At 28.4% G+C, this 13,224-nt stretch overlaps 1 long non-coding RNA gene across 1 annotated transcript in view; it reads right to left on the bottom strand.

Moving 5' to 3' along the window:
• LOC103310415 overlaps positions 1-8,324 on the bottom strand; it is a 13,343-nt gene extending 5,019 nt beyond the window's left edge. The window contains exons 1-2 of the long non-coding RNA XR_003838889.1: positions 8,179-8,324; positions 1,041-1,191 (exon numbers count right to left, since the gene is read on the bottom strand). This is a non-coding gene — a long non-coding RNA (uncharacterized LOC103310415). The remainder of the gene's footprint in view (positions 1-1,040; positions 1,192-8,178) is intronic.
• Between the last annotated feature and the right edge of the window lie 4,900 nt (positions 8,325-13,224).

Raw genomic sequence — 13,224 nt, 5'->3', positions numbered from 1 at the left:
ATATACACCGGCGCCTGGCCGCCCCTAAATGTGTCAAAAATTGGCCGCCCCGGGGCAACAGTACCCTGTAGCTCCCTCCTTAAATACGGCCCTGATCATAGCTCAAAGGAATTCATTTTGAATTTTCAAAACTATAACAGATTTAATGAACAAAAAAAACCCTACTATACCCTTATCGTCGCTGTTTTACATTAAGTTTCACTTATATCATAATACAATTTATATATTACATTATTATGGAGTAAACAACATAAAAACGTCCACAAAACATTTTAGTTTCATAGTGCTAACAGTTACATTTTATAATAATGGCCATGGTTATTAAACTCACATATTATTAAACGTATACAAAATAATATAGAACTACTCGTTATCCATGTGTCATATTTTTCATTTTTGATAGACATAACTAATGTCTAATAGGCACATTTGTATACTCAATTTGCTGATATATTATCTGCAATCTACACACTAACATTTGCTTGTATTTCTGTAGTCATAAAAGTACAAAATCTACATAAAATATTGAAAATATTAAATATCGAAGTTATGTTTGTAAATTCATACTAAATAATTTACGTTTATAAAGTTATCTAAAATTCAAATATGTGATAAAAGGAAATAATCCATGGAAATTAATATTAATATAATAAAATTATATGACGTAGAATTCAGATTATAATCTATTAAAATATGGTTTAAATTCAATTTAAATAATTAAACTTTTCTAAAGTTCAAATTAAATTAATTGTATCAGTTCATTTAGTACCTACGTTACTAATAATATAATCCAGGCACAATTTTAAAATATTAGTAAATATGAATTAAAATTCGTATTTCTCTAGACCTAGTACATTTAAAGTAATACCTACCTATCGTAAACCAATTTAATACAAACTTTGCACGTACAATTATTTAACTGAAACTCGTTATTTTATGGCGTTTTCAGGAAGTTGATAATTTAATAGTACGAGTACCTTTATCAAATAGGTATTCGATAATCTGATAATGTTTATTTTTAAAAGCTGCTTCCCTTTTACCGTTTTAAATTCACTCGTACTTCCGGTTCATAAGGACAGTTTATGTTCACCACTTCCGGGAATAAATTGTACGACTGGCATGGGATATTCAGTTTAGATATTTGCTGAGTCCATTATATTCAAATGTGAGTTGTACCTGCAGCGTTCCTCGCTGTAAATAAAGCATTTTATTATTGAAAACAATTTTGATTTTTTATAATATATACTATATTATAAATAAATAATAATAACTAGTTGTATGATTATATTAAGTATACCTATATATACCTATTACCTATACAATATTACATTTCATCTAAATAAATACAAATTTTCACAGTTTTTTATTTTTATCCACGAGTTTTATTTACTTGTACATTGTACATAATATATATATATATTTTTAGAAAGTTAATCGAAGGTAAATTATTGTGATGTCACTTGAATCGACTTTTAATTCCCATATTATTTAAGCGATCGTGAAAATTCTGAATTTCGTCGAAAAAATATAGCATATATTATAAGTTAAAAGACAAGTAAAAGCCTAAATTGTCAGCCTATATTAATAAGTATATTTCATGATATATTTATATTGCTGTTAGCTTATTGCTTATAAATTTATTTTACTATTATCAATTCCGTAGGATGAAATAATTTTCGTCGAAAACATTACATCTATTAAATTATTAAAATTTAAAATACATATAAATATTTATAAGATTCTATGCATACCTATAACTCCGTCTTTAACCTATGAATATATTTTGTATCATATATTATTGTTATAGACTTTTGAATTAATACCGTTTTATCATAGAACCGTCTGAATAGGTCCGCGGAATAAAATTAAGCAATACAAAATTCATCAAAATTCTTAAAAAAATTAAATTTTATATTATAAAATATAATTACATAATATTATGTAAATTATGTAAGTCACCATGAATAATAATTTATAGGTTCCAACCAATAAAATTATGTTTTGTTTCAGTAGTCACACAATTTTACAGTACTAATCTAATCTTAATATTATAGTTGTTGAAGATTTAAGGTAAACGATGGAGGTATCTTGCGTTTATTGTATTCGTTCAATCTGATCTGGAACCGGTTAATTTATGGTTTTTTAAGATTGAAAGTCTAAACAGTAAGGTAGCAATTGAGAGCCAAACTGTAACTGGTTAATTTATAAAATCACGACAATATTTACGCTCAACTTTTTTTAATTTCCACTTACACAAGCGAAGAACTTTGTATTACATTTTCAAGAATTTTGACAGAACTAATATTTTTTATTGCCATAATTTAAAAAAAATAATAATACTAGAACATTTTATATATGTCTATATGAATAATATATACATATTATAGTTCAACATGTCGAGTCAAAATATTTTGAAAATATTAGTGATTTGATTAAATGGTTTAATGGTTGGTGTATAGAAAATTCTAATATAAATACTCAATAAAAATTGCATGTACGTATTCTACGGTAGTTTTTTCCGAAAATATTCGCAAAGTCAATCATTATTTGCTTCTCTCAGAATTTATAAATATACAAATACGAAAAATGTATGTAAGTATATAACATTTGATTTGATTTCCTAAAATCATGGTATCTTTTAATAAACAGACATCATATTATTTATAATTGTTGGAGAGAATTATGTAATTTATTCCTGGATTCAAATCGGTTTGTAAATTGAAAATATTTTTTAATGACAGTAAACATAAATAAGAATGCAACATTAATGATAATAGTTGGCTTATAGAATCTATTAACTTATGTACCTATTATAATTTATATTATACTAAACCCATTTGTTTTGTTTATATAATATTCTGTATATGTTTGGTTTTCTATTATTTATTTATATACATCTATATTTTACTGTTGCTTTTTGCTTGTGATCATTCTAGTTTTAAAACTGTTAAAATTGTTTAATTCAATATTGTACTGTTATTATTTTTCACCTTCATTGATGTACCTACTTTCTCATAAATATATATATCATGTAAATTGCCATTTGGCGTCCGTCAATAAAATAACTAAAATAAAAAATGTGTTATACAGTTAAATACATTTAGGAACTATGAAGTATATTTTTTAATCTTATTATAATATTATAAATGATTCTATGCACTTTTGACTTTAGGGTAATGAGTTATTAAACTTTTGAAACAAATTATATGAGTGTAACCCTAATCCTGACTGTGTCAAATATCACAGTAGTTTGTTAATATTACAAATTGTTTTGGGCTGCCAAGACTTAAGAGCATAGAATATTTTGTTTTGATATTTGAGTACATTTGACTTAAGCGTTATTTAATTGTATAATATATAAAACCAACATGTAAGTACTTCAGTAGATATTTAATATTTAAATCGTGTTATAAGGGTTAAAGGTAGTTCTACAATTTTCCAACTACAACATACGGTTTATAGAATTTAATAAATTATAAAACTCTAAATTAATATTGACAATAAACTAAAATTAATAAAAAAATACAGTATGGTTATTGATTATTCTGTTATAAATGGTATTGTAGAAATTTTTATATGTATATTATTGACAATCTATTTAGAGTGTGATTATATTGCCCATATTAATTATCAAAGAACCTTATGTTAAATTTTCAAGTCTAAATGTATTTAATTTTCGATTATAAAACAATTACCAAATTTTCATCATTTTTTTTTTTTTAATGTGTACTTTGAATGCTTAATAAAACAACTGTGACCATGTATTTTTAATATTTGTTTTTTTATGAACAAACATCTTACCGTAAATCTTGTAACACAAAGTTTTTAGTCACAAAAAAAAATTCACAATACAAAAATCAAAAAAATACACACAATATTTCAAATATGTATAAGTAGTATTGGATATTTTACTTTTGACCCTACCAAAAGTACCAACTAGATACAATTTTCTACCAGACACCACATTTGAAATTAAAGATATAATCATTTTTTCTTCAATAAAACGTATACACATTACACAGAAATAAATAAAACACACATTATATTGTAACAATTTAAAATATAATATAGATAATATCTATTATAGAAATATAGACTGACAAATCGTCTCCACTCAAAATCGTATTTTGTATATAATGATATATTCATTATTGAATTAAAATTTAACTCATTCATAACTACAGTTATCTACTCAATGACGACTTACACTCAACACCTACTATACAGCAGAAAAAATCCTCCTAAGTTTTTTTTTTTTTTTAATAACCATTAACGGGGAAAAAAATGTTTGCAGAATTTATGGCTGGAGCTGGTGTAGTAATATTATAATATTTTAAAAAATATTCGATTGCTAGCAAGGAAACAATTTAAGAAAAAAGGCATGGTTCTTTGTGTTTAATAAACTGCGAATTAATCAGCTACAATATAATGTAAAAAAATTTGGTACCTAATTAACAAACTTTAATAACTACTAGTGTTCGCTTTTAATACATCCTAAACTTACTAACTAATAACTATACCTATTAAAACAAATTTATTTGTAAACAATATTTAATTTAAATATTATTTAATAGACTAAAATAAAATAATACGCTATGGCATACACTGGTACATAATATAAGGATATTATATTATATTTATTTAAATTGTATTTAATTCAAAACGGGCTTGCACCCAAGTAAATAGGGTAAAAATAGTGTTCAATAAGTAAAATATAGTGAGTCCAATTTCAATAATTACGTAGGTAATAGCTATTAGAGACCAACCTTTGGTGAAGGACATTGAACGAAATTTACCAATATTCAGTGCCAAGCCAAGAGTTTCACTTCACCTGACAAATTTATCAAGATCGCTGAAGTATAGAGTCTCCTAAGAAGTTAATTTTCATGAATAATTTTGTGTCATCTGCAAAATACAGTAGGTGGCTGTGTTGGAGCACAGACCTTGCACTATTCATAAAAAGAAAAAAAAGCAAAGGCGAAAGAGGATCTCCTTGTGGTACACCATAAGTAATGATAAACGCATCTGACTAGTTCAGATCACTGTTTGAAGTCATTATAAACTCATTGAACTTAGATGTAAAGGTAGGCAAAAGGCACTGGTAAGATGTACGATAATGGTTACGATAAGGGTACGATAAGGGTTCATCACGAAAATTGATAAGAGCTTTCATAAGATCACTATTTTATGGTATGGTAGCCTGTTGAATGTTCGGAGAAGAATAAGTTGTTTTGTTGTTACTCTGGGTGAGAGGGCATTTAGTCAAGATGTTGGAATTATTTGGTGCGCTACTCTTTTGTTTAGCAGAATGATTTATAGTAATGGTAGAAATTATAATAAAGAGAAAAAAATAAGCAGTACAAAAGGAAGCCTAGGGCTAATGTGAACGTAGTTTATAAAACAGCAATGTAGCTTGTTGACAGACCGATGAAAATATTTAACTTTCAAACCAGTCGTTTAAGTCACCATAATTGTGGCGAGAACAGCTGCTTAAAGTTTATTTGATAACAGTATTTGAAGTTAATTTGTGCTCACCAAAATATAATAGCAGAAAGACCAAGAACAAACTTTGTAAAAAGACACTAACTGAATAGAATATTTAATTGAAAAGATTCACAAACCAGAAAAAACAGATTATATATAAAATTACTTATACCTACTACTTATTAGTCTTTATAGATTTTTTTTAAAAGTAACTTTATTTGTATCGCCCTACTTCTTGAATGTAAAAGACAAAAGTAACGTAATGTGATAAAAATAATATCGAGTAACACGAATGTAATTTCAGTAAAAATTTAAAATATTGAATGTAACGTGATTTTATTACTTTTCAAAAGTAATTAACCCAATACTGGAAATATGTAGTGTTAGAGGAACTATGCGAAGGGACATACGTTACAAAATATGCTGAGAGGTTGTAGGCTTGGGCTTCACCCTTAATCATCTTCATGCCCGTCTTCATGGTCTAGCCCACCGTGATACTGATTGACGGAGGCCAAAGTATATACTATATATTTTATTGACAATGGTGTAAAAAAAACTTCTTCTCGTGATATTGACAAAAAACGGCCTATCACGTAGTGCCTGTGTGGTGTTAAAATACAATAGAAGCCGCTTATTAGGAACACTTATAATCAATGTAAAATGTGTCAATTAACTGATTGTTTGCTTGGTGTTGGTCAGTGGTCTTAGGCAAAATGCACAGAGCCACAGAGGTACTTTACATCATTCAGGCTGTTGGGCCATAGGCGATGGCACGGACTAAGATATAATATAATAGACTGAAAATGAAAGCTTAATCACCGGGGTGCTTAAAGTTAGGACTAGGATTGTGTGAAGGGAAATTAATTTAGGTATCTATAGGTAGCCCTAGATTCGCACTTGCATCCATTTCCCACCCTACATTCCTGCAATCACCCCCGAGCAAGCCTACTCCTAACCTTAAGCCACCCTGCACCCTGTCACCTAACCGTCTGTTTGTTTCCAGTCCATTCTATCTTAGTCCATGGCACGATTTAAAATAACAATAATATACGGGTTACACGTCGCCCTATAAAGCCTTTCACTTGCCTCACACAGCCTTAAAATTGACTATATAAAACAGCTGTAAAAAAATAACCACTAGCACTTTATGTCAACACTTGACAATATTATGTGTTAACATTTAAAACTAATTTTATACTTAAATATAATTATGTACCCTGTTCCAAAAGAGAAGACACCAGGTGACCAAGGGAAAAACCTGTTTTGCTACGTAAATCTGATGTCTTATCTTTTGGAACGGGGTATATAATCGGTTCATTGTAATACTGCCGCTTGGAGCGCTACTGGTCATTTTTTGCTAGTCCTATCATGTCCGTATTATCAGATTTCGATAAGTCGATAGTTCGAGTGTCGTGTGGGGTTAAACAGAAAAACCAATTTAGATCGGGTTAAAATATTTTCTCTCGTTCGACAGAGTATATTCATTATCCGTTGATTAGCACTCGCATCACTATATACTAATAATGAAGTGCCCATCACCTACCCACACTTCCGAGGCCAAAGTTCTGAACAACCTATCGCATGAGAGTATTATGTGTTTATGTACAATAGCAAGTGGCAATCTGAAAGTTTAATACCGAGAAAAACGGCATTATTCCCCAAGTCCATGAAACTTATTTCCTTGTGCAGACAATAAAATAATAGTTTTCGACTTTTCATAGAAAAATCCGTAAAACAACGATATTTATTTGGCCAGTCTGTAGAGTAAGCAAACACTTTGCAAACATTTTAATAATATATTACACAAAAACATCACCGCCGTTTGGTTTGTCTATTGAAACGTTTTTGCATTTTATTTTTTAAATCAATAAGTTTCCGTTAATGAACCATTTTTTATAAATATTAACAGTTGAATATATTTTTATTTCATTTTTTCAATTCAATTAATTCGTATAAACGGTGAAATATTATTATATTTAACAATACCAAAAGGAATTGCCTTTGAGAAAACAACGACTCATTGTTCGTTAAGCTTTATTCACAATAGATCGATCCATCAGTTTAATAATTATTATTCTCTATAGAAAACTTTTATAAACTCATTTAACCATTCGTAATCAATTCGTTTTACAAAACATATCGGTGATTTCAAAGAGAAAGACTTAATAATTAATTAACTTTTTATCGGCTTTAAAATCAATACTGAACATTATTAAAAACTATAATTCCCAATATTATTTGAATAGGTAGTAAATAATTATTTACAAGCCAATAAGCTAGATTTTTAACTATTGTTAAATAATATATATTTTAGAAGATTGTACGTTGACACATTTGATTTTATTATTTTAGTACCTACATTAAAAATTATTAAAGAAATCTGTAAAAACTCTTCAAATAAACATATTATTATTTTATTTTATAGCTCCAACGCGTGACGGCTATTTTACAAAGATCTAAATTATAAAGTAATCTAGGTATAACATCAATGTACAAGTAAAATATAAGAGAAATAGAGTACATATAAATTACAAAAACATAACAGTTTATAAAGGGAATTATACATAAAATTAACAAAGAAATTATTGCATGGACTGGTCCTAGGACTTCGCTTTTACATCAGTTATCAAGACTTAAAGACTAGTAATCTAGTGTCCAAAATCCAAATGAATTAATTTGATTATTGTAACTAACCTTATAATTGGTAAATAATTGGTGATTCGAGTGATGATTTCGGAAAATTGATTATTTCGGGATCCAAGTCTTGGTATGTTAAATTAAATTGTAAAAAAACTGGATTTAACCCAATCAGGCAATTCGAGTCTGCCAAATGTTTTTTTTTTAAGTTATTAGATAGTAATTAATATACTATTTTTGTTGTTATGTAAAATTGAGTGCTGTAATTGTAGAAAAATAAATAAAATTGTTTGCATTGCAAAGACATTGTGGCCGGTAAATAAAACCAAGGTATTACTCTAATATTTTATATAATATTATTTTTAAATTGTAATGTATTTCAATTCTAATAAAAGATCATTGATATCAACTTTTATACAAACAATTTTTGGATCGTATAATATCTATTATTGCATTTTATAATTATATTAATATTTTCAATGTAAGTACGTTATTGTAATATTCTTTTATATTATGTACTTACAACTGGTGAGCAGCGTGAAATCGAACGTGAAACGTGAAGAATCACTGCTGATAATGTATGGAAACGATAATTTTGTAGTGGTACGTACTGCGTCTTCATATCACCATGTACATCGGTTGGGAGTTCCTATTCTGGCGAATTATTTTGTATTGTCTTCGTTTTGTGAGTTATTCTTTAAACGATTTCTGTGACAATTGTATTCATGTGCCTTACAACGATGATCTTGCGTCCCCAGCAACTCGTCCCACGACAGATGCGACGCCGACGAACGACCATTCTCTTTCCTCACCGCTCTCGACCGCCTAAGCGTTTCCGTCTGACTTGCATCTTCATCCGCAAGAGTCAGTTTAGCGTATTTGTGCAGTAGGGGTTGTTGCAAGTTATATCTCACCTATGCACTGGAACTTCTACACCTGCTTAATTATTGGTGACATCTTTCAAAACCGACGATTATACAACGGGTTTGATGCTTTTCCGACTACCGACGACGCATGCTAAATTGGTGACCCCAAATCAAAAATCGACAACCTCACGAGGTTTTAGGACACCTACCATGAGCATACAATTACACGTGCGACATTATATTATATAAAGTCGGACGAAGGTACCACTATTATATTATAATTAACCCGGTCAGTTTGCGGTCAGTGAAGGGTGTGTGTGTGGTCCACAAAAAGGTGGGCGGTAAAAAAGCGTACTAGCGCAGAAGCCCTAGACTGTCTCGTCATATACAAACATATAGATCAGAAGCATATATTAAAAGTATTAATTGGTATTAATTGGTATTAAAAGTATTAATTGGTGGCTTTGACCTATCGGTCGTAGTACGATAGGCGGGTGACGGCCACCGCCGGTTTGTCGTCTATTCTGGCGACCCAACCCGTTCGCGCACGGAGGGACGAGCGTGTGTCTCATATACTCTGTCTTAAGGGTGAAGATCTCAGGATCAATTCGGAACTTCTGTACCAAATAGTGTGCCTCACGCATATAATCTAATATATAATTATAAATATATAATTATAATTATAAATAAATAGCTTAGATTACGATCTAGCTATTCTTAATTTACGAAAACAGCATACAACAACAACACGGGCGTAAACAAAATTGTTGGACCTTTAGTCTAAGAAATGAGGCTAACCACGGGAACACTATTTATATGGAAGTCCGCAGTAGCATTTTTGGATGTACCCTAGCTGTTGAGTCCTGCGCACCACACGGCTCGTACAATTTATTACATTTATATCTTGTGTTTTTTTACGTCTATAAGCAACTATTTTATATTCAACGGATTGAAATTGTCTTAAATTAGTTAAAAAACTTCGGTATACAATTAATATCTGGGTCACTAGCAAAGATAAAATGTACGTAAAAAAACGTAGGGTTAAGGTACAAACAAATAAGTTTGTTTATGAAATAGCCTACAAAGAAATACTTTATGATACACCACCACTCCTGTAGTTTAATGTTGATGTATCAATGCATCAAATGAAAAAAAAAACAAAAAATAGTACTTATGCAAGCATGAAGAAATTGTCATCAATAGAATATCAAACCATTGTCCTTGGCGATGAAATATTAAAAAAAACACTGCACATAATATGATCTAAATAAAAATTGCAATAGAAATAATCCAAAAAGTTTATTTTAAAATATTAAACTCGAATAATTAATAAAGTTCTCAATTTTTCATATTTTAATTACATTGATTAAAATACAATCTAAAAATAAACAAAATAAGAAATCTGCATGGGCTATCTATTGACAAAATACAAGTAATGTTAAGTAATTTAGAGACTTTAAGTGGTCTTAGATATAATTTCAAAATAACTATGTGATACATTGTTTACTAAAATAACTGGGTACATCATACCTATTTAATCAATTATTATTTATTAGCTAAAAAAAGGCCCAATTTATACATACAACCAAATAAAGAATATTTATATAATAATAAGAAATACAAATGAAAATTAGTCAAGTAACGTAAGTCAAAATTATAAATTTGGAACACAATTAACAAAAATTAAAATATTATGTATTAATTATTAATCTTCTGATGGAAATAAAAAATAAACTTTTTAGAAAGTTGTCTGTACAATTATATTATATTATATTTAAAAACAAACAAGAAATTCTCTTCTGATGTAGAGGTCTTGAGTGTACCTCACCATACTAAAAGTATATCATTATATCATATTATTATCTGCCATTGTACTACATGAATTGAAAAGTTGGCGCACTATGCAGGTTGCGGCAAATGAGGCTATATTATAATAAATACATAAGTTAACAATATACGACTATACCGGCGATATCAATTACAGTTTGACGAAGATAAATAAAAAATAATGACAACCCGATGGCTAACGATGAGATATAATATAATATAACTATAGTGATGTTTATTTTGACAGGTGGTATCCGGGTATCGTACTCTCGTATATACTTAATATAAAGTAAAATAAAAACGATGTATCATGCATAGATGATCGGACAGATATTTCAAATTCACAAAAATAAAGGCAAACAACAAATTTAATGGTTTAATAATATTGTAATGGAGTAGATTTACGACTGAATCGTGAAAATTCTGTTAATGGACTAATTTTTCTTTGAGTTGGATGATCCAAATGGCATTTGTTGCGAGCGAAGCATTCAATTTTGGTATACAATCTGTTTTGAGTGGGTGGGTGGATGGATTAAATACATTTGGCTCCTTCAATTAAAACTGTTCACCACGCCACTGGTTGGATCCACCCATCTGACTGTTGGGTTGTATTTTGGTGAGCTGGTCTGCAGACAGCGATCTACTAGAAAATATATAAGGCGGTGGGTGATATAGTAATACAATTAATAACGATTAACAAATATTAGTGTTCGAATAATATAAAGACTTTAATGGTAATCATATATTATCATAATACCTACCTATGTACCAAAAATGTCTATTTTTAATACAGATAATATTCTGCAGGGAAAAAATTGTAACAATCGAATAAAATACGTATGAATCAACCATTTTAGTCATATTGTATATTAACCCTCCGCTTCGTTAAATAAAACTGTATAGAAATGTGAGAGGAATAATATTTTATTTATCTACCCAATAAATTATTAAAATATTCATGTTTAATTATTACAGTTTTACTAGTTTCAGTTTAGTTTGATCTTTTAAAATAAAACTCAGTGCATAAAAAAAAATTAACCATTTGGTATAAAGATAAGTGACGTCATTGTTTTTTTTCCGGATTTTACACTACGTTCAACAGACCAAAGGGGAATTGAAATCTGCGTCTAACCTAAGACTGTATACCGCCGGGGGTGCTTTTAGGGTAATTGGAACCCCGACGGGGGTTCCCGCTGTGAAAAAGACAAAACTCCTTTTGGTACTAAAACAAAACAAAATCTTTCATCATTTTCACACAAAAATAATTTTGCTTCACTTCCATTAGCAATGTCTCATTTTAGTTATTGTTGTTATTTTTTTTTTAACAAAACCACTAATATGAAAAATATGCACAATAAGAATACAATGTTTGTACTCTCTAAATATTTTATAACGTATAATACGATATTATTACTTAAAAATTATTTTATATATTTTATAGTATATATTATAATATTATATATATATATATATATATAATATATTTTATATAATATTTTTATGTTTAAATAAATATTTTTAATTGGTATTATAATATTCTTAGTTTTTAAATAAGATGTTTTTTGATTTTTAGATTATCATATTACTTACAGAATTTGTATCACATAGTTCGACACTTTCAAAATAGAAAATTACTCACTTGTACGAGTACTACTTTTTATTTGTTTAAATTTACACATACTAACTAGTATTGGAATTTATATCTTCTATTTTTGTTAAACTAATTTGGTTCTATATTATTTTGTAGAAAATTACACATATTAATTATTAGTTGAAATTTATCTACTTTTAGATGTAGCCATGTAGGTATATAAATTAAATTCTTCCGTACAGTACAGTATACGGACATTCAGAACATTCATGTAATACTTCGCTCATAATCAATATAAATTGACCCACTTTTTACGGTAAATTAAATGTATCTATGTATTATATGTAAGTAAGTATAAACTATATTTGAGTCAAAGCTGTAGATAGTTAAGTATTATAATTACATACAATAGATACATTTCAGGTAAAATGTCAACTTCAATAATAAACTTGTTCTTTTCCATTATGATATGACTTATTTTAAGGTATTGCACTAATTATCTAGATATTAGAAACTCAATTTAATAGCTTAAATAGTTAGGTAGTACTGATAAAAGGTACTAAACACTTCATGAAAGTTATTCTATACTTATATATAAAAAGTATCAAATAACCACGACATTGTTTAGTATCATTTTGAACGGAAATTATTTTAAAATTGTATTCACATAATATTTATATTGTTTTATGAAAAAAAAAACATTTCGTTAAATTATATACCTCATTAATTATTTATTTTATTTAATTTCAAAATAATATTTATATGAAATTTAAAATAAGGGAGATTTGAACCTTACATTTAGCTACACTTTTGCTCATA

The sequence above is a fragment of the Acyrthosiphon pisum genome, chromosome A1 (genome assembly GCF_005508785.2).
Source record: "Acyrthosiphon pisum isolate AL4f chromosome A1, pea_aphid_22Mar2018_4r6ur, whole genome shotgun sequence".
In the NCBI taxonomy this organism is placed as follows: Eukaryota; Metazoa; Arthropoda; class Insecta; order Hemiptera; family Aphididae; genus Acyrthosiphon; species Acyrthosiphon pisum.
The sequence above is the reverse complement of the archived record's forward strand: the minus strand, read 5'-3'. Positions and strand labels throughout refer to the sequence as shown.